Genomic DNA, 27,997 nt, shown 5'->3' with positions numbered 1-27,997 from the left:
TGAGTGCTCCGTCCGTGATTTTTCATTTTAATATACTTTCATAGAAATGTTTCTGTTATGCCAAAAAAATATATTTTATTTACGTCACAAGTGCCATACATGAATTCCATAGCTAATATAACATACTGACACAACGGGTCACGGGTAGTCTAGTATTTATATATATACTAAAGATTTTATTTATTTATTTCTCTCTCTCTCATTCTCTCTCTCTCTCTCTCTCTCTCTCTCTCTCTCTCTCTCTCTCTCTCTCTCTCTCTCTCTCTCTCTCTCTGGGTCTCTTTATAAATCTTTACTTATAACTGTCCAACTGTCTCACTCATACTATCTATCTGTCTGTCTCTCTTTCTTTCTCTTTCTTTCTAATATGCTGTAACGACTTTAGAGATGGTACAACCATGAAAAGTTGGTCCATCATAAAAACATGATTATAATGATGATGACATTTTGGTCTCTTTCAATAACGCAACACGTCATATTTCTTAAACATATTGCGTCATATTCCCAAGAATGGCTTATTTTTTAATGTCCGATATATCTGCAAAAAAAAATAGCATATGTATTTGTGTTACGGATATTTTTAGGTAATGACTGGTAATTTTATAAGGACTCGTGGCGTAATGGATAAAATGCTAAGTTACAATCTATTGTAAATGAATCTTTGGGAAGTTGAATGTTCAATTCTCAGTGCGGACGATACTGAGAATTACGAATTATTTAAGACTTCTACCTGGTCATGGCTGACAAAAGGATAGTAAGCTATTCGCGTTGGTTGAATAAAGAGTTCCGTTCTATATTCTGTACAGATTCCAGAGACCGACAAGATACATCTGAAGAAGGAGATTATATGCTGGTGGTTGTGGCTGTGGTGGTGATAGACCATACCTTATAATAACAATCTGACAGATAAAACGCGTTTTCTATTTGATATGTGGGTCCCTGCTGATTGTAATGTCTCTGTCAACGAACTGGAAAACTTTCCACATATAGAGAGAGTGACGGGGCGGTTAGCCGGAAGTGGCAGCGTAAAACAGACTCTGTCAATGATAACCGTGGCGCTGTTGGGGGCTATTCACCGCCAAATGATGCTGGATGGATTTGCCAGTGACATGCCTGGGAAGTCTACTAACAAACAGAAAACTTCCTCTGCACAAATCGTACGGAAATTCTTATCTATTATATAATGTCTTGTGTTCTATCTATCTATCTATCTATCCATATAAGTATCTACCTATCTATCTATCTATCCGGATAAAACTCGGATACTAGCAAAGATGCACTCACAAATTTTACATATTCAGATGCAGTATGACATTGATCAGGTCACATTACAAACATTCACTGTAATATTCATTAACTAGCAAAGAGATCCGACGCTGCCCGGGATTGAAAAAAAGATCAACAAATGTTTCACCTTTCCGTGCTTACAATAATGTCATCAAAATCGGTGAAATCGCCCATTTTTTTCAATCAAATCGATTAATTGCCTGCTCTAGTTTGGGACCCATCGAGGTGCCACCGGGAGGAAGCTTCACATGCTTCCTCACAATGATTTAGTCCACAATACATTGTAGTTTACATTGCACTGTAGAGAATCTACTGTGGTTTTATAAACTTATTTTTACATATAATGGCTTGAATTATAGTTTAAAATGCAAAAGTCAACAATCATGTTTCACTAGTATTCTAAACAGAAACATTCATTTCGAACGCGTCCTGCCATATCAAAGAACTTACTGTTGATTTTATAAACCGGGCCTTACTGCTTGTGCGGTAATATAACTTCTCATAATGCACTGATGATGTTAGGCTGTATAAGACGTTAACTTTCGCCAAATTCGCATGTTCCTTCTTTCATCGGATTTTTTCGATACCAATACATACATTCCGATACAGAACACTGCCAGGCACGTAAAGTAAATTTGTGTGAAATTTCAAAATAATCGACCAAGTCGTTTGAGAATCCATAGAGAACACAAATACACATACACTTTCTCTCTCTCTCTCTCTCTCTCTCTCTCTCTCTCTCTCTCTCTCTCTCACACACACACACACACACACACACATAAATGAAGTTTATTTTATATAATAGTTGAGGTTTTTGGCGATCAACAACCTAATTAGTAATCGTAAGTTTTAAAAAATATCCTTTTATTCATGTAGTAAAAACTAATTAAAACTGAAAATAATACAAATTAAAGAGTGCGAATAAAAATGGCAATATAAGACATCAGGGCTGAGAATATAAATACGAAGGAGTAATTTTATCTTTCTGGGCAGCGCCATATTGCTCCGTTTGTTAATACCAAATAAGAAGTAGTAGCCAGTCGAATTCAAGTCAAGTCACTTCATAAAATCGGAATGTTTTTTGTTTGTTTGTTTTTTGTTGTTGTTTTGTTTTTTTTTTGTTTTTTTTTTGTTTTTTTTTTGTTTTTATATTCTTTTGTTTGTTTGTTTGTTTGATAAGAGGTCACAACTTATCAAGGCCTGGAAGCCACTCGGGGATTAGGGTTATTGCGTGTACAGTAATCAATGGGATATTATCGTAGTAATCGTTAGTATTGGAGGTTTGATAGTGTCTTACTTACGGGGGGCGATTTATCAGGAATTTGTTTATGCTGGACTTGAAGGCATCCTAGTTGTAGTCAGGTGGGAAACAGGCAGACGGAAGAGAATTCCACAGGCGTGCACTTCTAGGAAAGAAGCTTTGTTCATGGAATCTACGTTTTGATTTAGGCACAGATAAAAAGTGTTTTGTTTCGTGTTTTTCGTGGGGGGGTTTAGATCGAAATAAAATAATTACATAATTGAATCTGGACGTGTAGCGATGTTGGACTGGGATGCAGTTGCCCTGATTAATAACACCTTGCTTAGAGCCCATCTTTTAAACTCACAAGTCTAACATTCACATGCAACATAAATTGGAGCAAATACATCGAGGACATTGCCAAGACTGCTGCAAAGAAGGTGGGATCCCTCTACCGTACTAGAAAATTCCTCACGTCAGAGAACATCCTATATCTTTACAGAGCAACAATTCGCCCATGCATGGAGTACTGTGTCCACGCCTGAGCTGGCGCTTCTACCATTAGTTTCTCACTATAAGATTGGGTCCAAAAAAGATTTTCAAATCTAATAGGTCTTGCACTAGGTGTATCAGAATCCGCCATTAAAAATGCAGTATATGAACTTGAATAAATCAACTTACTATCTTTCGAAGCTTATAACTACTTGAAAAATGTAATTCAAACCCTATTTTTTTAATTAAAGGAGCAAAGACCATATTTTAAAAAAATAACAAGGTTAATAACAAATTATGCAATATTTGTTTTTTTAATCGGTTTTCTTTGAAAAAAGATTTAAAGAAAATCAACGAAATTTTACTTACTTCGATTAGAAAAAATATATATAAATTCCAAAAAATCTTTTACTCATAAAAAAATTCTATTCAATGGGTATTTTGATTGTTCATTGTTAAGAATTTATCCATATTTATACTCATATTCTATGTCTTTTTTAAATAAAATACTTTTTAAAACAAGGATTTAAAAAAAACGCGAACTCATTTTTTGACTGTACAAATAAAGGGAGACAAATCTCTGATTTTTTTTTCGCGATTATCTTACGGTGACTTATAAACGCCATAATTAATATCTCTTTTCATTGCGTGCTGTTAACCAAAATTAGTATTTTGGGGCCTCCGTAGGTGAAAAAAAGCACACACTTAAATTGTCGTCAGCGTCCGGTATTTACTTGACGATATAAGCATAACATGAGCTTTCATTTAAGAAAAAAAATCAACGTGGTTTAAAAAAAAAAAAGTTTTACACTTTGGACTTTACAGGTAAATTTCCAAAAAAACACTTCTTTTTTTGTTGTTTTAAATTAGAATATTTTATTTATTGATCTTTTATCTTCAATTTGTGATATATAAAACTTTGGTGAGTAAATTAATTATTTAAATTTTAATAGATATTTCAAAATAGGAGGGGGTGAATTAAAAAAAAAACGTTTATCTAAAATATTATATTCGGTTTATTAGAAAGAGCATAAAATTTCACATCAACCATGAAAATATCGTAAAAATTGAACCAATAGAAAAATTTTGATATATTTTTATATTTTAGAAATTGAAAGAATTTCACTCGTAAAATTCAATTGATTTCATACGTAAAAAAAAAAAATGGCTGGTTGAACGCGCACCGGCACTTTGTAAACACTGTTTTTTTAAAAATAAAAAATAATATTTCTATTATTTTTTAAACAACTTTAATAGTTTATTTTGGAAGTATATTCCATACAGAAAAAAACAACCCACTTTAAAAAGAAAAATTGCGAGTTTTTTATATTTTATTCGCAGTTTTCTGTTAGGGGTGTCAAAAATTCCCCAAAAAGTCTGATACACCTAGTCTTGCACTGCCAACCAAGCTCCAGCCTCTGTCCCATCATCTATGACTCTTATGCAAGCACTTTAATGGAGCCCCCTCGATGTATATATCCCCAACAAACTCGACAAGTATTATCGAGAAATTAATGGTAAACAGCTGGTGCGACAGCGTAGAGTGGTTTCCAATGGCGAGAGCACTGGAAATCTGGGGAGAATTTATGTCACTGGGAACATAACCTATTTTTGTTTGTTTGTTTTTTATATTGTTTTTGTTTTTTGTTTTGTGTTTTTGTTTTGTTTTTATTTATTTATTTTTACCAGTGAGCGATCACTGGTGGCGGCTTGTATAAAAACTTTCACAGCGTAAGAACTCAGTATATTAAATTCCAAAGAAAAAATAAAAATACAAAAAACAGGAGGTTGCTTACGATACTGATGATTATATAATCGCCGATGCCAGGCTGCAAGATTTTTTTTTTTTTTTTTTTTTTTTTTTCCTGAGTGAGAGAGGAGAAAGACGAAGAGTTTGTGTGTGAGAGATAGGGGAATGGTAAGAGATGGAGAGATAACGATAGAAAGAGAAGAGTTAGTGTAGTTCAGTGTTGCTTTAAATGTTTTTAAGGCACACACAGAGGCACTGAAGGAAAACGTACATACACATATTAGTATTAATACGTATACATTAATCACATATAATGGATATAGGACATATATCATTACCGGACATTCTAACGTCACGCTTAAGCTAATCCACGCAATATTTACGCACGCATTCATGCAGTCATATAGTACTACTATATCATTTGTAGACCTCAAACACACACTTAGATTCACACACACATACACTCGCATGCATGTACGTACACATACGCACGCATCAATTTAGTTTCATTTATATACTTATATGAAAAGACAAATAGTTGCGTTGTTTTGATGAGGGTGTCCTTCTGTTTGCCAAGTCACACCGCTTCGGATGGGAAAGTCGCAGGAAAAAATATAAGTTAAAAACAAAAAAAAAACGGGAAAAGTTATAGAAAAACGCAAAAAAAAGATAAAGAATGGAAAGGAAAAAGAAATAAAATCCTTTATAATTAGGATTTAGTGTTATAAACACCGTTTTCGCGTTGGGTCGTTTATTTACTCTTTTAATGTAGCCTGTAGTTTAGTTAAAGTTGCGCTTTTTTCTTTCCTTTTCTTTTATTTTTTATTTTTTTCATTCCTTCCTCAAAGTGGTTTTTTCTTACTTTTCTTTCTTTGGATTTATGGTTTTGTTAGTTATAATATTGGTAGTTCCGTTCCACAAATAATAATTAATAATAATCAATAATCACAATCGATTTTTAAAGAAATTAAGGACAAAAAAAAAAACATTTTCGGATTTTTTTTTTTTTTCTTAACTCACGCGCAAACAAAGTAGCAGTTTAAAATATATATGGATACATAAAGCGCGAGAAAAAGAAATTCTTTCTTTAAAAAAAAAAATTGTTTAGAAACTTTATGGGATCAGACGAGGATAATTTTCTACCTAAACTAAAAAGGTAAGCATATATTTTGTTTTCTTTTACCGACCGGACGTTGCCCGGGAATCTTTTTATTTTTACTTTCCATTCTTGTTTAATCTAAATCAACGCGCCTTGTTTTCATTGGTGATCTAATCTAAACCACCGCATTTCAGGTGAAAACATTACGTATTTTACATGGCATGACGAAATTAGTATAAATTCCAAAAATTACGAAAAATGATCCGGTAGGAGATGTACTAGATGTCCTTTTAGCTAAAAATTAGCTACAATTACATTCGGAAATGCATCGGTTTCAAAATGGCGTACCATTAATTTGTGAATTCTAGTCAAGGGTTATCACGCTTGTTTGCCATACTGAATTGGTCGCATAACGATTCTGTATTAAAACATAAGATAAACCTCATTTATTCGATAAATTCCATTTTTACTTGCAATTATTTTTCTACTGGATCATTTTTCGTATTTTTTTATACTAATTTCGACATGACACGTAAGTACGTAATAATGTTTTCACCTGAAATGCGCTGGTGTCACCAATGTGAACCAGCGCCTTTGTTTTTGTTTCGCTTTTTCTTTCTTTTCAGTTTTCTTTTCTTTTTTTAAGTCTGCCTATTTTTACCAAATTATTATTTTTAAAATATGATTTTGAAAATTAAATTTAATTATTACATTACCGACTGCTGATTTAGTTCATCTAAATTATTAATTGTTATAAATTGTATAAATGATGTTCTAATCTCCATTCATTAAATTATTGGATGACGAAAATGACATTTGGCCAGGAACATCGTGTAGTATCCGTTCTGATAATGCACTTCAGCGTCTCTGTCCTCATTCAGTGACAGAGAAATCCTTCTAGATCGAGGCATTCTTTAAATTTTGGTGTCAACCAGAACGTCTTTTCGGAGGGAGCTGAATTTTTTTTTTTCTTCACATTAGATGTCTAATTTTGCGTGTGGAAGCAAGTAAATTATATTTATCCCCTCCCACCATAGGATGATGTGACACAAGGGTCGGAACGTGTGATCTGAAGAGCCAGCAACTTAGTGGAAGAGCACTCTTACCTACAAAACATGCCTGGGAAGCCCTGTTGGCATTCCCTCGTAGAGGCGCCTCAGATGATTAGCGATAAACTAACCCCTTCTCAAAGGGAGAAGGCAAGGACTGGGAGGGTGAACCTCATAGAACTGCACAGAACTAAAGTCATACCTCGATCAACAATGAAATAAAACCAGTTTGAATGTATTTAGTGTTCGCCATTTTCAATGTTTCTAAATTCTTTTCAGATTTCGAAACATCACGAAGTAATTCATTGGTTTCGTTTTTATCGAACTATTAACAAATGGTTTATCATGATCGAATTATCTGGTGCTTATTTAGATGTACAGTTATTAAAAAAAACTACAGAAAAATATTTATGATGTATGTACTCGCCACGGAACGAAGATGTCATATTCCAAAAATCACATAAATTTATCAATTAGTTTTTTATTGTTATTGTTTTAGTTATGGTTTTGTTTTTAACTAAGAAAATCAAATTTTACTACTAAGCCAATCGTAGTGTTTTCATCGGTCATGATGAAATAAATAAGGAGGAAACAACTAAATTCGAAGTATCTACACCAAAATTAGCCTTATACTGAATACTTTTAGAATTAAATTCGCTAAAAATCGTAAATTTTTATTTTCTTAGTTGAAAAAAAAACTACTTGAGCAATTTACGTAATTTTTTGGAATATGACATCTTTGTCAATTGACGATGACGTACATTATGAGGATTTTTCTGTATTTTTGTTTAAATTAGTGTTATTCTAAATAATTTCGCAATTATTTTTAATGGATCTTTTTTAAGTTTTTTTGAGCCTTTTACGTTATTGCCTTTTACGTTATTGCTTTTTTATTTCAATAAATATTCGATTAATAGTAAATAATATTAATTCAATTTTCGTAGACTCGAAAAAGCACACATACACATGAAATCATCTTCTAATTTTATTAATATAGACTATACTTTTTATCTCGTTAAAAAAAGGAGCAGAAGTTGTAACCCGTTGCCTTAGAGTGCGTGCTTTATGCCAGATTGATGGGTGAATATGGTTAAATTTGTGCTCATTTTTGCATTAAATACTAATCCTTATTAATCCCTTACTGTGCACAGATACCATAATACTTAGTTCCCTGGACCTTATCATAACAAAGGTCCATACGAAGTTTCAGACAGATCTGACCAGTAGTTTCCGAGAAAAGGTGGGACGGGCCTAGGGACGCACGGACGAACCGACGAACAGATGCACTAAGAGATATATTGGTTTATTTTGTTTTTTGCTTTTTTTTTTTTGTAGGGCTGGGGGTACTCTTCTGTTTAATACGTTTGGGGATTCGATTTTACTGTAGGAAGCATTATAATATATCTCCGTTGTTTCTTTTGGTTTTTGAGACAAAATTGATGAGAATTTTTCGTCTCCCTAAAAAACATATGTGACATAAGTTTTTTTTCTTCATTTTAATGTGACAAGTTCAGCTCCTCCAGAAACCGGAATTTTGATCGGCAGACAATAAATCTATCACCCAACCCTTCCTCTCGGGAAATGTCATGCCTGGGAAGACAACATGCCGAGATCGAACATGAGTATGTGCGTGTGAGTACAACTCTCAACCTATGTACTCAACGAATTTTTAACCTACAGACTTGAAATTTGGTATATATGGTATTCAGACATGTGGAAAACCTTTTTAATCGGTTTTAATCCTGAAAAAAAAGGGCTGCTACGAGGTCAAAATTGATAAATTGTTACTTGGGGGAGCATCGGATTTTTATTTGTTTGTCAACTGTTTCACGACTACGCATGCGCGATTCGTTTACACAACAGCTTCCTTATATTAAGAATAATTAGGTTTGAAAACGCTTTTTAAATATCGTATCAAGCTGGCCAAATGGTTATCGTACTTGACTCAGTGTCTTTAGGTTTTGGTTTTGATATCAGCTCGAATATTTTTTTTTTTTTTTATTTACAAGAAGTGTTTAGAAAAAAAAAACAATCCTCGCATGCACATGTCTCAGTTTCTTTCCGGTTTTTTACTTCATTTTGTTTGATGGAATTTAACGCTAGTATATATATATATATATATATATATATATATATATATATATATATATATATATATATATATATATATATATTATCCTTACTCGATCTCAAATTTAACTTTACATTTAATACCGGCCAACGCCGGGTACATCTGCTAGTATATATATATATTATCCTAACTCGATCTCAGAAGGCGAGTAAGTAGTTTATATTGTGCAATAAAACTAATTTAATTTTTAAACTGGGGAGAATCTGACAAATGATGTGTTTTAATGGCGGGTGGACATTGCTTTTTATGTTCTTACAACAATAATTCTTTGTTTTCCTTAAAGGTTATCATGTACAAAAATATACATTTTGGCAAAACATGTAAACTGCTAAAGTTATTTTTATACAAAACTCAAATAAAAACGACGAATGTAACAACAAAACTATAAGAGTCGAAATGTGAGAATAACAGAATGTCGAAAATAAAAAAAATGCCGCTACATGGGTGAACATTTGCAGTGAAATTTTACATGAAAAAACACGCGTATTAACCTTGTCGAATGTGTCCTACATAAATAGAAGGCCGTTTCACTAAAGTCACGTAACCTGCTGATGTCGCAGAATAAAATACAATGGTCATAATTAGACGATAGATGACTATTAAGAAGGGTAGTTATTTCTGTTTCAATTCTCAAAGAAATTGCCGAGGGATTTATAAAACTGATCCAAAATTGACTGCATTTTGTTTCCCGAAAGATAAAGAAGTATTTTACATCTGGACACCTGTAATTAAAATAGAGAGTTTTTGCCGGGAAAATACTGGAGGGAAGTTTTGTATTTAATTATTAAGTTTAAAATGCATCCGCTTTAAAATAATCCTGGTAATTGTCGCCTATCGTCTCGCCGTAGCCATTGTACTTTATTCAGTGACGTCAGCAGGTTTCGTCACTTTAATGAAACGGCCTTCTATTTTCGTAAGCCATGCTTTAGTTTAATATGCGTGTTTAACATTTACATTTATATACATTGAATTTGAAGTAAATTTTATTTTGTTATTTAAGTACATTTCACCTCAACAATCGGCAAAACTCGTTTTGGGAGCATTTTCTTTTTTTTATTTTTTTTTTTTTACATTTCTCATTTTTACAAAAAATATAATGCACATTTGGTACTTGTGCAGTTTTCGGTTTTGAGGAGAATTTTTTGTTTCATTTTATTTTTTGTTTCTTTGTTTTTGTTGTTTGCATTTTTTTAAGGCTTTCAGGGAAAACAAATGACTATTCAAACATATAAATTTTAATGATTTTTATTTTTATTATTATTATTATTATTATTATTATTATTATTACTATTACTATTATTATTATTATTATTATTATTATTATTATTATTATTATTATTATTATTATTAATTATGGGTCCTGGATATGACCTTAAACTATATCCGATGATGAAGCCCCAGCTTGCGGGCTTTGGGGAGTATGGAGCTACCCTTTAATTGTCATTGCTCCCAGGTCCACTCTGACCCGGAGTGGTAGTACCTGTTAGGGTCCCAACTATGGGTTTAATAGAAACCGACTTGAAAAATAACAAATGTATTTTATTAAAAATATTTCTTCAAAATAACTGGATTCCGCATTAAATAACCTGAAAAGCCGTAAAACAAAAATAACTAATCAGCCAACTATTAATTACGAAAGTTTAATTTTGTAATTTTTTATTTTCCTTGGTCATACATTTACATATAATGGCAACTTTCATTATCTTTTTATTTTGGAAGGGATTTTATTTTTCTTAGAGAAACTGTTTATTAAAAAGTCTGTTTGAAAAAAAAGAAGTCATTCATTTTCATATAATGACTACTCTCATTTGTTTTAAAAAAATACAAGAATACCTGTTGTAATTTATGTCGAAATTATAATTATTTTATAAAAACTTTTAAAAAAATTAATTAGATAAATCTTCAGATTATTGGTGCTTTATTTGTGTTATTGTTCTAATGTAGTGTATTTGTTTCATTTTTACCAAAAAGTTACACGAAACTTTAACATTTTCGGAGAAATTCTTTGAAAAACTTTAGAGCTTCCTGGGTTGTCTCCCCTTGTTTCGAGAAAAATGAAAAAATATTTTAAAGAACATGAAAATGACCCCTCCCCAACCCCGAAACTAAAATGCATAAGTGCCGTACATTCTTGTCGATTACCATGTTTAAAACAGAATTATTGAAAATAAAATAAAATAAACATATTCATTTTCATATACCGAAATGGGGAGGGGAAGTAATTTCCTAGTTTGTCGACGTACAAACAAGGTGCTCTCTATTCCGAAACTCTACTAAACTTTCTTAGAAAATACATTAACTAGATTAACTGCAGAAATTATAAACTAGAAATTTGGATCTTAATCAATAGTAATCGAAAGTGTTTAAGGGAAAAATGGGTTTTCATTGACCTTTTGCTGTCTTCCTTTTTATAGCCTCGTTTTCGTGTTTATACTGACAACATGAAAACGAGGCTATAAACAGGAAGACAACAAAAGGTCCATGAGAACCAAAAAAAAATATTCAGCAAGTACCGCTATCCCTCTGCTGTTTAATGTTTGTAAAACTTTCGCTAAGATATGCTTCTTCCCATAACGTGTTTTTCTTGAATTTATACAAAAGTATTATGAGAGAAAAAGACAAGGAGAGAAAGAGTTAGAACCTCCTAAATCCGGTAATCTACTTATGTTATAAATTACGATTTGGAATAGAGACCGCATCGTTTATAGCAGAACGACACTGCCACTCATGAAATATTTTTGTTAAACTCTTTCGATTACTGTGGATTAAGACCCAAAGTTTCAAATGATAAATTATTTGGTTCTTATTTAAAATTCGAACTGATTAAAAAAAAATACAGAAAAAAATCATTATGGTGTACGTACCCATCACGGAATGGAAATGTCATATTCCAAAAATCACGTAAACTGATCAAGTAATACTATTTTTATAAAGAAAATCATTTATAAGCGATTTAAAGCGATTTATGGGAAATCGTTAGCATTACAAAACTGACTCGCAAGTTTAGTATTATCATGTACTTATCTGCCCTTGTGCTTTTTAGGGTTTTTTTTTTCAAGATGGGGAAGCGAGATAGTCAGTTTTTTGTTTACGCGTAAAATTTGATTTTCTTAATCTATAATATAAATCTCACCTGTCTGTCTGTCTGTCTGTATGTATGTATGTATGTATATCTAAAACTTTCGACGGATTTGCACGAGTTCGGTATCATTTTGAATCTCGACGTCTCGAACGACAAATACCGAAAAATTGACCCAAAACATGAATTTCTTCACCCTTGACTGGCCAGTTTTCTACAAGGAGGGGTCGATTTTTGCGAGCCATTTCTGCAAGATATCGTATAGGTTGGATTGAGTTTGCCTGATTTTAACATTTCAAACCTTCAGTCGTGTCATGGAGTAGCAGAATGGCGTCAGATTTTCTTTCACTTTCTTTTTCCGCCTTCGCATCACGGGTTCGAGCCTACCTGCCTGCCTACTACCACTTTTTTTTTTTTTTTTTTTTGCTCAACACACACCTCCAAACACCCGGGCAACGCCGGGCACCCAGGCTAGTTAAAAATAAAACTACTTGATCAATTTACGTGAGTTTTCGAATATGACATCTTCGTTTCGTGGCGGGTACGTATATCAAGATTTTCTGTATTTTCTGTATATTTTTTTAATTATGTTGAATTCTAAATAAGAACTAATTGTTTATATGCTATCTACCCAATATAAAGTTTAATAACACTTCATCAAGGGTTCGGAATACCTGAAACTGCTCAGTTTGACACCTTTGACATTACTTTTTTGGGTGGTGAAAACGAAAAAGGTAGCTAAACGAATTAAGAAAGAAAAAGAGTAGCTATACAAACCAGTAACGTCTTACATTTCTACGAATAGCATCTCTACCTCATCACAATTGTCTGAGAAAAATGATTTGGTATTGAGCCTGTCTCGGAACGAGTACACCAGCTAGTTCGTTGTACTTATATTGACTTCGAAATTTTACTTTCATGTTATTCTGTCGCCCACATTCGTTCGGGCATTTGTCTTTTCATCCAGAGTTCCAATTTGGGGGTGGGGCTCGGTTTCTCTCACCTTATAAACAAACTTACCCTCATGGGGAGACAATTTAATTTTTTGTTTTGTTTTACAGTGATTTTTTTCTGCCCACCTACTCACCTAAAAATAAAATTTTAAATCAAAAACCAACCATAAAAAGAGATAAACGTTAAAGGTTGCGGTCCGAGAAGAACGTAAGAAAAAACTTGTGCAACGGCTACAAATGATTTTATCTTGTTTTTATAGAATAATACTAAATTAAGAATCCTTTCGATTTAAAATCCATTCAGTATTATGCATGTAAAATTGAGAAAAGCACGCTCGGAATGTACCAAAATTACGTGCATAAGCTAAATCAAACTAATTTTACCAGATGTCGGGTTTATCTAGAGACGGAACTCAAATTTTAACTTGGAATAATTCGTCATGCAAAAATATTTATCAATTAATAATATAACTTAATAATATTTAACAAAAAAAATCAAAATATTTTTAATGTCTTTATATAATTTTTATCATATTCTCCTCTCACCGCGACCTTCGACATTTACCAAAAAAGATTTTTACGTCTATATTTGTACTGGTATATGGCACAAAATCGGAAGGTAGGGATTGAAAAGCAAGAGCAAAAGAGAAGCTTAATCTGTCCCATACATGAGCAATCCTGTTGGCATTCCGTGATAGAAGCACTTTAAGCGCGAATAGCAATAAACTAACCCCATATCAAAGCATGGGATGGTAAAATCTGAAAAGATGGACACCCTAAAAGCGATGTGAAATCGTTAGCATTACACGACTGGTCTCGCAAGTTTAGCATTATTATGGACTTATCTGACCGCAACTATTAACATTTATTTCTTTTTGTGGTTAGTTTTTGTTTTTGTTTTTGTTTTTTGTTTTTTTTGTTGCTTTTTTTTTGTTTGTTTTTTTTTGTAATTTAACAATACCTCAGTCCGAGAGAAGCAACACCACTAACTCAAAACTGATCCAAACTTTGTTGCACTGATCAATAATTTAACGAGACAAGGTATAAAGTTCACTATTGCATAACAAAGATAATGCTTAATTATTTATACATTTAGGACTTTTTTATTAAAAAATAGAAAGTATTGATGTGATTTAAAAATTAAAATAAAAAAGTGGAATCAAAATGGAAGTAAAAAATCTCCCGGGCAGCGCCGTGTGGGAACAGCTAGTTTTCTGACTGATATGGACAAGTCGAATTTATCATTTAAAATGGCTTCCTTCCTTCTGCTCAGAATCGAAAATATTAATAAATGTTAGCACGTGTTCTAATCTGGGGATATCGATTTACGGTAGAGTTACTTGTAAATATAAATACCGTTTTGCTTTTCCTATCATTTGAGAAGTTGTTTCTGAATCGATCGTAATCCGAATTTGTAAAAATATTGAATAACAGGCAGTGATGTCACAGCAACCTTTATCCACCCTTTGATGCATGCTAATCGATATAGTGATCCAGATTTTGTTTGCTTGCTTGTTTGTTTGTTTGTTGTTATTATTGGCTCACATGGAGCTTTCACACAAGTCAACAAACGATCGGTTTGGAGACCTGTGGTGTTCTCTGGAAGCTGAGTGACAACAAGTCTCCCCAGACGTCCAGCTCTCTTCACCTCCTTCGATAGCATTTGCAGATAAATCTGCGTCATTGTAACAGCCTCATGCCATTGATTTCTCGCTGGTAGTGAACATTGGTTTATACTGGAATTTGAGTGGCACTAAGCCTCCCCACGATCCCAGTTTTCTTCGCGTTTGTCCAGCGGAGGTCTGGCCAGCGCTCTCTCCTCGGTCTTTCCATCCTCCTTGACCCCTCTCGGCTCTTTGGTATCACTTTTTTATTGGGGGGGGGGAACGGTGATGAGACAATGGGGGATGCATGATGGTGGTGTAGAACTTGTTGATATGCAGCTTCGGCGTTCTTCATTCCCTGTAACGCTTCTTTGTTATATTGTCTGGTGTTATTCCCCACATTCTAGGGTTTTCCTTAATATTTCAGCCGTTTTCTTTATCGTTAGGCGTTGTATTTTTGCAGTTATTCCTCTGATTCCAATTTCTGCCATTCTTTTTTCGAAGTTTTTCGGAATTGTTCCTAGTGCTCCTCCGCTACTATTTTGATTTTCTTCATCATCCAAATCCCTTTTAACTCTCTGGCTAGTTCTGTGTATTTGCTTCGTTTCTCCTTTTCTTTCATACTCACCCTGTCATCAGCTGGGACAGCAAAGTCTACGATTTGACAGGATTTTTCTTTCTTGTTAATTATTACGACATCTGGTCTTCTTGCCTGGATGGGTTTGTAGTCTTATTTCCCATCCAGGTTTTGTCGGTCCGCTTGTCCCCGGTTGTTTTTTCTGATTTGAGATTCATATTTACGATTTTGGCGCCCGCGTAAATTAGGTTGTTTAAGTCTGTGATTGTATTTGTTGGGATATGTGGGAGGAGGTTGTTAACCTTCTCGGTTTCTGTTTTTAATTTCTTCTGCTGTTGGTTCCTTAACGATGGGAGCTTTGTTTTTTCCTCGTTCATCAGCTGTATTATTTTATTTGATTCATTCTCTGTTAGTTCTGTTTCATTGTTCTCGGTTTCCACGTTTATGGACTTCGTTCTTTGTTGGTCGTCGGCCTTTGGTGTTTTTACTTGTGGGGCTTCAACTTTTGGTGTTGCTCTACGTGCGGTTCCGTTTGGGGATGCTTCTTGTTCGGTTTCATCATTTATTTTTCGCTGTATTTCTGTTGCCAACCTTTCTTGAGTATTAGTCTTGCTTGGTCCGCAATTCTTTGTTCTGTCGTATGGAAGTCACTGGATAGGTCCCATAGTTCTTTCATTCGTTTCCGATAACCTCCATATCTATATTTAGGATAACTTCTAGAGTAGCATTCCATTACGAGGCTATTCTCTTTTGTTGTCCATTTCTTTCTTCGGATTTTTTCCTTTTGATTGTTATCATGGCTGTGCTGTCTTTGTTCGGTATCTTTTTGTTCCCGGAAATTAGAGGTTATACTTACCTGTTCAGCGTCCATGTTATTTGAGTTTCTGAAATTAGAAAGTTGGCCAACATTCGCAGGATGACGACTGGGTCCCCCATGTTGGCTATCGAAGGAGCACCTGCCGGTCATGACACCGAGATCTTTCTTCTGGGTCCCACGGTTTGGATTATTTGTAGTTGACATTTTTCATATTTTGGTGTTTGTGGCAACACCGGGCCCAGAGTTGTTTTACCTGTGGTTTTGCTGCAGGGATAGTGTAACGCTCCCATGTATACAGGAGGTAATGTGCACTATCACACATACATATGGGACATGAACAAAAAAATATATATATAAACAAAAAATAAATAAAAAATAAAAAAATGAACTAAAATAAAATAAAAATAAATAAATAAATTAAAATAAAATTTGAAAAAAGGTTCAAAGGACTCATCATTATTATTATTATTATTATTATTATTATTATTATTATTATTAGATCACAAGGAACTTTCACACAGGTCATCAAAGATCTCTCCTTGAAAACAGCCTGTGGTGTGCCCTGGAAGCTGAGTGACAACAAATCTCCCCAGGTTTCTAGTATGCTCCACCTCTTTCGATAACATTGGCAAATAAATTCGCATTATCGCAACAGCTGCTTGCGATTGATTTCTTGTTTTTGTTTTTTTTACTTCTGTTGTAGTTTCTGTGTGGACCGTTAGTGTTTTTAACTCGTGTGGATTTATTTTCGCATTAAGGGGGTCCTTAAAATTCCGGCTGTTTTCAGCATTACTGTCTGTTGTATAATCTCAGTCTTTCCCCTTGATTTCGATTTCTTCTAGTCTTTTTTCCAAGGTCAACGACTGTTCTTTCATTGTTAGTATATTGCTTTTCTTTATGTTCCATATTTCTTTCAGGTCACTGGACAGTTATTGTTTTTAATTGAAATTTACTTCACAAGAAAAGAAAAGAAATAGAAGAGTTATAACATCCTACTTCTACCATTCGGTTCCTGACTGATAATCATCCAAAGAAATTATGCAAAGTAAAAAAAATGGAAATTAATAAAAAGTTACTGTAAATAAAACCGTCTCACTTTATACACAGTTACTGTCTACGTAACGCCAGTCTTTATTATTATTATTATTATTATTATTATTATTATTATTATTATTACATTTTGTATTTTAGATAATATATACTAGGCGATTACAATGCAGAAATGTATCGCATAATAGCGGAAATGAAAAACAAGACTATTGCAAAAATGAAAATATTTTCTCTTTTCTTATTAGTCTTCATAGCGAAGTCTATACAATATAATATTTCGCAAAAAGTCTCTTCATCAAATATATACTGAACTCTGATTTTAAAGCATACGAACGATAGCTATGGCAACACTTCAAAGACAAGCAATGATCAAGTTCTTTCTGACCCTATATCATCTAATCTTGAGAACGTGGTGTAATGGGGTAAATGTGTCCGATTCATTGTAATGCATCGAAAACCAAGCTTTTCTCCTTTTCATCATAATCGCTTTCACCCCCATCACGCCCCAATTGAAATGAATGGCTCTCGTCGTGGGGGAAGTACCATTTCTTGACAAGCTTCTGTGAGTGACCTTCACTCCTGATCTGAAATGGAACGCATACATTAAATCTGTTACCAAAATCGATAGAAAAATGATTGGATCACTTTACTGCTCCAATTGCCGATGCAATCCTCTATCTGTATAAGACTAAGATACACCCTAAAATGGAGTAATGTTGTACTGTTGCCCTATCCAACCTTGATAGAGTTTAAAACCGGCTTCCAAACCTATTAAGTGATGCCCTTTTCTCTTCCCTGCAACTTCTTTCACACAGAAGAGACGTTGCGGGCCTGTTTCTGCTCTATCATTATTTTCATGGCAAGTATTCGGCTGAACTTCAATCTATGGTCCCCCTGCCAAACTTTCACAAAAACCACTTAACTAGCTACAATCAATGTATACGATTTCCCCTACTCTCTATCTTTGCCTAAATCTAAACGCAGATTCCATGAACAAAGCTTCTTTTCCAGAACTGCCCGCTCGTGAAACACTGTTCCACTGGCCTGCTTCCTGATTAAATACAACATAGTAGCATTCAAGTCCAATGTAAACAAGTTCTTGTTGAGCTGTCCCCATAAATAATCAAATTCTACCCAACCTACACCATTAACCATCGCTACACTACCATCTTACATTCATTAACTCTTATCCTCAAGTGGCTTTCAGGATTTGATAAGTAGTGACGTTCAAGTAAAAAAAAAGCTGTTGAAATCAGTGAATATTTCAGATTAACACATTATTTAATGAAGTTAATATTAATAGGATTTTATTCTATTTTTCTATGACTTTTATTTAACGCTTTATTTTTTATTGTATTTGCAATTTCGTTGTTTTCAAATAAAGCGAAGTCGGTTAGTATGGAGATGCTGTGAAGAGGATGAGCCTCACAAGCTAGAGTAACTTTTTAACTGCCGGAAGTGGAGCTATGCACTAATGAATCACTGCTTATCAAAACCTAAAAGCTACTCGAGGATAAGTTAATGAGTTTGCCAAGTGGACAGTGAGAAAACACCTTGAACATTGGTAACGATGGTTGAAACTGGCCAGAATTAAATACTTTCAGAAGATGCCTCAACATGAATTTGTTAACATTGGAATTGAAAACGACCATGTTATAGTCAGCCGGGAAGCAGCCCCATAAGTATTGTTTTCCACAGACAAGTAGTTCTTGAAAAAAAAATAGTTCATGGACGTTCCGTTTAGTTTTTAGTAAATACTAAGGAAGAAAGGGAAATTATTCACCGTTGTTGTAGCTAGTGCTTTGTTTTTATAGGGGAGAACCGTAGATTGGAGCTCAGCCGGGCAGCGACCATGGGTTATATTTTTGGCGGTGTTTACCTCCTCCTCACTACAGAAATATGTGGCGTGGAAAGTGAGGACAAAGGTCAGCACACCAGAAAAGGATGAACTCTGGGTCAAGAAAAATAGAATGAGAAGCCCCGTCGGCATTCCCCAACTGAAGCACCTCATTCGGGCAATAAACTACTCCCTTTTTCAAAGGAGGAATATCTGTCAGTATAGACATTTATTAGTGTTTGTTGTCACTATTACGGTTTGCAGTATGCCAGGAAACCTTCTCCTGAAACGCATCCACACATATGAAAAAAAAAACAACTTTGTATCCTTAAGAAAATATTTCTCAATAAGAAAAGCATTTCTTCATTGCATCAAACATCAATTGTATTCATATTATTTGGATTATTCGGACTACTGTTCTCATCTTGAGTATTATTTTCCCAACGTTTTGGTCGATATTACCTCCGGCCTTCTTTAGCTGTATCATGTCGAAAGCAACACACATTATATATGCCAGCAAAATATGCAATCTGAAGAAGTATTTTTCCTCATTTTAATAATATTTATTGTAATCTGAAATACGGCAGTGCAAAATTAAAATACTAGTTTTCTAGATAATAAAGCAAATGAACTAGAAAGCATCTCAGTTTTTTTCATAAACTATGCAAAAATATTTAAAGTAAAAAGAACCTCGGCCAATAAAGTTAATCAATCATCATATGCATATAATATTAGTGTAGAAAAATATCTACCCACTCGAAGCCACACACAACGATCCCTACTTTAAAACCTAAAATATTTTACAGATTTTATAGTTAAATCATTATTTTATGTTCCATCGTGGAAAACGGTAGAACACGATTCCTGCTAGTGCTAAATTTCTGTACCTACAAAGTTCAGTTTTTCTCGCTCTGACATTGATACTAAAAGCCTAATTTTTCTATTTAAAAATTATTAAAACAAACTTGATATACTCATCCATAGATATACGAACCCTACTTGATGGTTAATTAATTTGCACATTTCTTCAAACACGAGCGTTAATAAATTACTTATTGATTTTAGTAGTTTCATTCCACTATTATGCGTAATACATTCTCGATACTTGAGTAGAATTTAAGATATAAACGTTCTAGCACACAGAAATATTCTAATATCTATATATCTATAAAAGTGAACGTGTCTGTGTGTCTGTCTGTCTGCGTGTCTATGTACATTTTCATTCGCAATAACTGTTAATTTTCGGTCTACAGACTCGAAATTTGATATACAAGGTACTGAGATTTGGAAAAATCGATGTGATCGGTTTTCGGCCAGAAATTTGGCTGTTAAGAGGTCAAAGTTCAACGATTTGACCTTTGGGAACTCTACCAAACTCCTCCGACAATTTTAGGTCTAAACTCTTGAAATTTTAGATATAGGTTCCTTGGACAGGGATCTAACTTAATAATGTAATTTGAGACCTAAACAATTAATTGTTAAAGGGTCATAATAGGGGTCAAAGTTTTTAAAAAATGTACCTTTTTTTCTTTTTTTCTTTTGCTCAACATACACCTCCAAACACCCGGGCAGCGCCGGGCACCCATGCTAGTATTTCTATAGATCTATGTATCTATATATTTATAAAAATAAGAATACGTGCGCGTGAGGACACTTCTTAACCTATCTACTCAATGTATTTTTGATGTACAGGCTTGAAATTTGGTATATAGGGCAGTCAGACCTGTGTAAAACATTTTAATCGGTTTTCATCCGGGAAAAGGTTGCTAAAGGGACAAAATTGAAAAGTTGGTACGTGGGAGTGATCGAATGTTTATCTGTTTGTCAACTGTTTCACAAATGCGCATGCGTAAATGGTTCACATGACAGATATTTTATGTTGAAAATGAGTAGGTCTTAAAAGACTTTTAATGATCATGTCAAACTGGCCTAATGGCTATCGACGTTGACTCACAGTTTTTAGGTTTTAGGTTCGATCTCAGCTCAAGAATTATTTTTCTTACTTTCAAGAAGTGGACTGCTCAGAAAAAAACATAATATTCGCAAGCACATGTCTCAGTTTCTTTCCGTTTTTTTTTTACTTCATTTTTAAAGGAATTTAACATCAAGTTAAATACCAGGTAACGCCGTGTACATCTCCTAGCATCGTATACACACACACACACACACACACACACACATATATATATATATAGTCTTTGAAGTTTTTAACATTTGAAACTATACAAAAAATTATTTTTTTTATCATTCGTTAAAAAAAAAAAAAAAAGACATCTAGTCAGTAAGTCATTTAATCACCTGCAATCACTGCATCAACTCTCAAATTTACTATAATACCAATTTTTTTATTTTTCAAGGGATCATCAGTTGTTTCCCATGAAACACTGTTTCGGGGATTTAAAAACAAAACAGTGTATTACATCATGGCTCCCCAGCAGTGTTGATCAAACACCACCACCCTTAATCTTAGGAAGAAGACAAGTTACAAAAATTTTTATCCAATTTCCTATTCTTAATTGCAATTACTAACCTTTTCATAGTATAAATATATATATATGGGTGTGTGTGTGTGTGTGTGTGTGTGTGTGTGTGTGTGTGTGTGTGTGTGTGTGTAAGTGACCTTTCTCTGTGTGTGCAAAAAGTATCTACCAAACTCCTCTTTGAATATTTGGTCTACAGAGTTAAAGCTTGATATATAATGTATTTGAACCTGTAGTAGACTTTCGATTTAGTTTTTATCTGGCAAAAACTGCTGCTAAGTAGTTAAAATTGAAAACTAAACAGTTTACCTTGACAGGGTGAAATCGAATAGTATATTACTCCTGTTACTTTTGCACATGAGCAAAATTAAATATTCATTGCTCAAAGTGGCTTAATTTTTAATCTTTTGTCTAAAACTGTCGGCAGCACAAACGGTAACAATTCTGAAGCGATAAATAACAAATAAGGTTGAAGCGCCAAACGATCTGGTTTCGTTTCTAGGGGATGGTACCTATTTATGGTTTTATAATTTTTGAAATCATTACTATATATTGGATAATAATAGAGAATTGACTTTATAATCATAAATAAGAAATCTGCATTGATTAAAATATAATAAATATGCATATTTTACCACCGGGCAACGCTGGGCGGCCTGCTGGTAAAAAAAATATAAAACAATTCATATTCATTGACTGTAAGTCATAAGCATTTTCACAATGCGTTAATAGTGTATTAAAACATTCCGACTAAACTAAAGAAAACTTATTTACTTAAAATACTTTAAGCAAACTTAAATCTGATTATACAATAAAAGTGTAACGTTGTACATTTTTACACTCGCATTAACATGTAGACATTCGGGACCCACACGTTGTAGATTCAGTCGCAAAGAAGACAAAGAACAGGAAAGAGGAAAGAACTTCAACTCCTGATTCAGGTTTTAAGAAAGACCTTTATTCCTCATTTTCCCGCCACGCGTGATTTCTCGTTACATCTGTAACGCTAGCCACATCTCTGACGTGATCGTTTTCTCTAACGTACTCTTTTTCTCTCACTCTCACTCTCTCTCTCTCTCTCGCTCTCTCTCGCTCTCTCTCTCTCTCCTTTTATAGTCTTATTCTTTTTCCTTACCGTGATATCATGTGGCACACAGCTTGGTATTTGCATATAGCCGCCGTAGGCTCTCTGTTACAAAGCAAATGGTTTTCGTTGGCTTAGGAGCACAGGTGAGTCATAATACTTGACTTTACATTTTTATGGTTTTTTTTGTTTTTTTTACTTTTATTTATTGTAAACCAGGGACACATTGCCACTAGAATAAGGGACTACTGTGAAATATGATGCCCCTAAGGATCTGGCCCCTGAGTGGGTTGTTGTGCAGATAAATGTTTGTTCACGTTACATTTAAAGTTCTGTTACAGTCAAAGAAAAAGAGAGAAGGGACGAACATTCCTAAGGCAAGTCGTGTGTATACAAATGGGAGATGATTTGAGTTTATCTGTGGCTAAGAAATTTCGTGTGACGAACGAACTTCTGATCCTGATTTTCATCTGTTTCCGTATTTACAACATTCAAAAAGTAGAACGTGTCTCATTATAAGCGAAACTAACGAAATTATAAAACTAACCAAATTACCAAATCCCACAACTTGTTATTTGACATTCCTGTGACTCGAGATTCCATCTAATTTGATAGAAGTTATGCACTAATCTCAAACAAGTAAAATGATTCTTTTTCTGTTGAAACCTAAGAAGGGCAACAATTTAGGGTGCAAAAACGAAACCCCTAATTTGAAATTCCTTGGCGGCAGATGACAGACCAACTGATACAAAATGGAATATGTTTAACTTCGTGGTATTTTAGAGGCTTTAGGGGAGGGGGATAAGCAATTAAGCTTCACATCTGTGACTATTCTATAAGTCATACATAGGGGGGGGGTGAGTTTCTATCTCCGAATGGTTAAACACCATCTGGTGCTAATCAAAGAGCTTCCTAGTTTGCAGGAAAATGTATTCTTGAAGATTAGAAATACATATAAAAATGAGAGTGTGCACACGTCCTTCGAGTCCCAGCCTTAAATGGGGAAGTAGTGCGAGTTCTAAATGATTCCTGAAACTGCAGTGTTTAATTCTGAAGTCAGGTTAAGTTCTTGTAAAAAAAAATTAGTTCATGGAAGTTGGCAACTACTACCTTCTTACCAAGACAAGATTATGGTGTAGTATATTTTCATTAACTCTATTCTGATTTATATACAGGGTTACCCAAAAAAAACGGAAGACATCCAATTGTTTTTTTTTCTGGGCATTTTACAGTCAACGGAGAAAAAAAGGCCAAAGACCCTAGTGTTTTGATGTGATGTTTTGAATATAATAAGCTAGTTTCATTTCATTCGGACAAAACACTAAGAAACGGGGCGTATTAGAGTTGGGGCCCGTTTTTTGGGCGGTGGGGTCACCCTATACATACATATATATATATATATATATATATATATATATATATATATATATATATATATATATATATATATACTAGCATTTCAGCCCGGCGTTGCCCGGGTGTTTGGAGGTGTATGTTGAGAAAAAAAAAAGAAAAAGAAAAAGCAGTCAATTTTTTCAAACTTTGACCCCTATTATATCCCCTTAACATTTATTGTTTTGGACTCAAATCAAGTTATTAAGTTATATCCATGTCCAAGGAATCTATATCTAAAATTTCAAGTGTTTAGACCCACAATTGGCGGAGGAGTTTGGTAGAATTCTCAAAGGTCAAATCGTTGAACTTTGACCCCTTGCTCGGGTGTTTGGAGGTGTATGCTGTGCAAAAAAAGCAAAAAAAACATAAAAATGGTAAATCTTTTAAAACTTTGATCCCTATTATGACCCCTTAAAATTTATTGTTTCGGGCTCAAATCACTTTATTAAGTTAGATTCATGTTCAAGGAACCTATATCTAAAATTTCAAGTGTCTAGACCCAAAATTGTCGGAGGAGTTTGGTAGAGTTCTTAAAGGTCAACTCGTTGAAATTTGACCCCTTAACAGCCAAATTTCTGGCTGACACCCGTCACATCGATTTTCCCAAATCTCAGTACCCGGTATTTAAAATTTCGAGTCTATAGACTAAAAATTGACAGAGTTATTGCGTAGGGAAATGTACACAGACAGACAGACACACAGACAGACAGACAGACACGTTCACTTTTATAGATATATATATATATAACTACATTTACTCACATAAAATTAATATACGAAAGTATAAATTTATGCGTAAACTTTAAGTATTTACTTCAAAAGTGCTCAATACGTAGGTAGAGCTAGTTACTTAGTTATAAAATATATATGGCGATTAAGCTACACTGAATATTCCGCGTTTCATCCACTCTAGGATTTTTCAGGCTTATGCGCGAATTTTGTGGTTGTCTGTCCTTTTTATACACGTGCCTTCTATTGAGATTTTAGTTAGCCAATCAGCTTTCTAGTATCCACCCTTCCTATCAGCCAATGCGCATGCACTTACCGGACAAAGGCCTATTTGACCTCTGGTGACATATTCCTTTGTGTAAACTAACTAACTAACTATATATATATATATAAATATATATATATATATATATATATTTATATATATATATATAGTTAGTTAGTTAGTTTACACAAAGGAATATGTCACCAGAGGTCAAATAGGCCTTTGTCCGGTAAGTGCATATATATATATATATAAATAAATATATATATATATATATATATATATATATATATATTAGATAAAGTATTTTTGTATAGAAAGAATTTAATCTCTATAAAAGGGCTGCTAAGAGGTCACAATTGAAAAATTGGGACTTGGAGGGAGTCATCGGATTTTTATCTGTTTGTCAACTGTTCCGCGACTGCTCATGCGTCAATCATTCACATGACAGATCGTTATGCTAAGAATAAGTAGATCTAAAAACACTTTTTAAAGAGCATAGCAAGCTGGCATAATGGCTGTCGTACTTAACTCACCGTCTTTAGGTTTTGGTATCGATCACAGCTCAAGTATTTTTTTATTTACAAGAAGTGAACTTTTTAGAAAAAACATAATACTCACATGCACATGTCTCAGTTTCTTTCCGTTTTGTTTACTTCATTTTTTAAATGAATTTAACGTTACGTTTAATACCAGGCAACGCCGGGTACGTCTGCTATGCTAGTATTTAATATTCTTGAGTTTGATCTTTATAAATACCCTGATCTGAAGACGCAGTATCTCTGAAGAGGCACTGCAGAAACATGTATGCACATATGTAGTCAATAATGTTTATATAAATAAACATACTATACATACATACATATATATACATATATATATATATATATATATAATATCAGAAAGACATGCTATTTTCATATGCATGAGAGAGAAATATAGCTAGACAGGTAACTGTTCTACTAAACCTAGTGACATTGTGCCCCCATTTTAGACATAAACCTGAACACACCTTTACTCACTGAAGTCTCACCAGCTAAGATATAGAAAATATTCGTCCAGAAGTCAACTAATAGAAAGGTAGAAAGTGCTGGGAAAGATGGATTTAAGGGGTGGCCAGGTAGGGCAGAGACGACCAGCTTACTAAGTGGTGTCCAATGCAGTTTAATTCTATTCAATCAACACAAGACACACAGTCGCTAAGAAGGAAGGCGTTACTGCAAATTAGGGACCAGATACATGGCGGCGTCTTAAGCAGGGGATGTTTGTCCAAATTACATTTAAATGTTTGCATGCCAGTACTGTCGGAGAAATAGGAAGCAGGAAAAGAATTCCAAAGACAAGCCATTCCAATCCATAAATGGGAGCTACATATTTACAACCACTCTAGATCAGATTGTACTTGAGGTAGATATTTGATTGCTCCCCACTGTATGACACAAGGTCAAGAAACTGGGAGATAGGCAAGCTCCCTAAAGGAAAGGCATTCTTGTCTCGGTAAAAAATTGCCTGAGCAACATGTTAAAAAGTGTTTTGAGATATACTTATTCTTAACATAAAAAATTGCCTGAGCATCCCCGTCGGCATTCCCCAGTGGGGGCGCCTCAGGTGGCAAGCGATAACCTTGCCTCAATGACTGCAAAGATACAACGACTGACGATAATGAAAACGGCTGAAATATTAAGGAAAACCCTTGAATGCGGGGAATAATATGGACCACAAGCGTGAGCCAAACTGCTGCAGAGGCAAAACAGGAAGAACCGTTACAGGGAACGAAGAATACTCAAGCTGCATATCAGCAAGTTCTACATCCTCATCACCCATCCACTCCCATTGCCCCATCACCGTACCCCTCCCCCCCCAAAAAAAAAGTGTGATACCAAATAGCTGAGAAGGGTCAAAGAGGATGGAAAGACCGAGGAGAGAGCGCTGACCAGACCTTAAATTGCGTACTTCAGTCCACGGGTACTGGGCCAGATCCCGACCCATCACCTGTCGGGCTGAGTGTCAAGAACAGATTTTTGACAAATACTTTCTGCCCAGTTTCCAAGCTGCCGAAGCCGCATACTCATCCCCATCATTAATAATGAGGGTTGTACTTGGAGTAATGGACAATGAGGAGTGAATCTCTATCTCCCTAAGCTCCCAAATAGGGATTACACAATCGGATGTACTTTACAGTGATCTCAAGAAACAAAGAAGTGATATCAGTTGAAATGGGGAAGTGACATGGTAGTAGTAGTATTTTGGCGGTTGTTCTGCTCCTGCATTTAATTTTGCATTACAGCCGGCTGATAGCATCATACGATATTTTGTTTATTGGCAGAGGGAAGTGTGAAAGACGGTGAAGAGGATAACCGTTTCTCATGACACCATTTCTGTGAAATGTCGTTTATTTCTTCCGAAAGACATTTGTTGTACATTTCATCAGATGCTCATTAGCTTCAATGGTTGCTTCACTAAGACAAATGTCTTTTTGTGCGATAGAATGAAAACGGGTGTGGAGTTTTTGACTCCGGTACAGAAACGAAATAACTGCACGAATGGAACACAAACATTCATAATAAACAAGAGAAGCCAAGCGTAATATCTGTTTTGATATCACACTTAATCTTTTTCTGTTCTCAATCAGTGAAGGAAAAATCCTTTTAGACGAGAAGATTTTTATTTTTGTCCCAATTTCAAGTTCCCCTTTTGGGGAGTTGAATATTCCCCGCATTTAAAACCGATATTGTGTCTAACTCTGCCCTCATAGGGATGCAAGTAGATATCGTCAATGCTATATAAAATTGAAACATTATAGACCAACGAATAAGCTATTTTCAAACTTAAGTATGACAGACTAATAAAAATGTTATTTAAAATTTAAGCATGACAGACCAACGATAATTCTCTTTCAAACTTATGTATGACAGATTTCAGTTCGTGACAGTCGTCTGGAGATTTAATGTTCAATCCTATGTATGAAGTGCCTTCAATAAGTTTCCAGACTTTTTTCATATGGACACTTATTGAAGGCACTCTAGTTTCTTTTAAAAGTAATCTTCTCCAGCTGCAATCCACTTGTACCGTTGTAACA

The 27,997-nt window shown here is 34.4% G+C and overlaps 1 protein-coding gene across 1 annotated transcript in view; it reads left to right on the top strand.

Moving 5' to 3' along the window:
* The first annotated feature begins 4,902 nt into the window (after positions 1–4,902).
* Positions 4,903–27,997, top strand: part of LOC145258202 (rho GTPase-activating protein 7-like) — a 671,840-nt gene continuing 648,745 nt past the window's right edge. Inside the window, exon 1 of the mRNA XM_080116103.1 lies at positions 4,903–5,925. The gene's annotated coding sequence lies outside the window, so the exon portion shown is untranslated. The remainder of the gene's footprint in view (positions 5,926–27,997) is intronic.

The sequence above is a fragment of the Euprymna scolopes genome, chromosome 3, assembly GCF_053919585.1.
Source record: "Euprymna scolopes isolate OS-2025 chromosome 3, ASM5391958v1, whole genome shotgun sequence".
Lineage (NCBI taxonomy): Eukaryota > Metazoa > Mollusca > Cephalopoda > Sepiida > Sepiolidae > Euprymna > Euprymna scolopes.
Note: the sequence above shows the minus strand (reverse complement) of the source record. Positions and strands in the feature narration are given on the sequence as shown.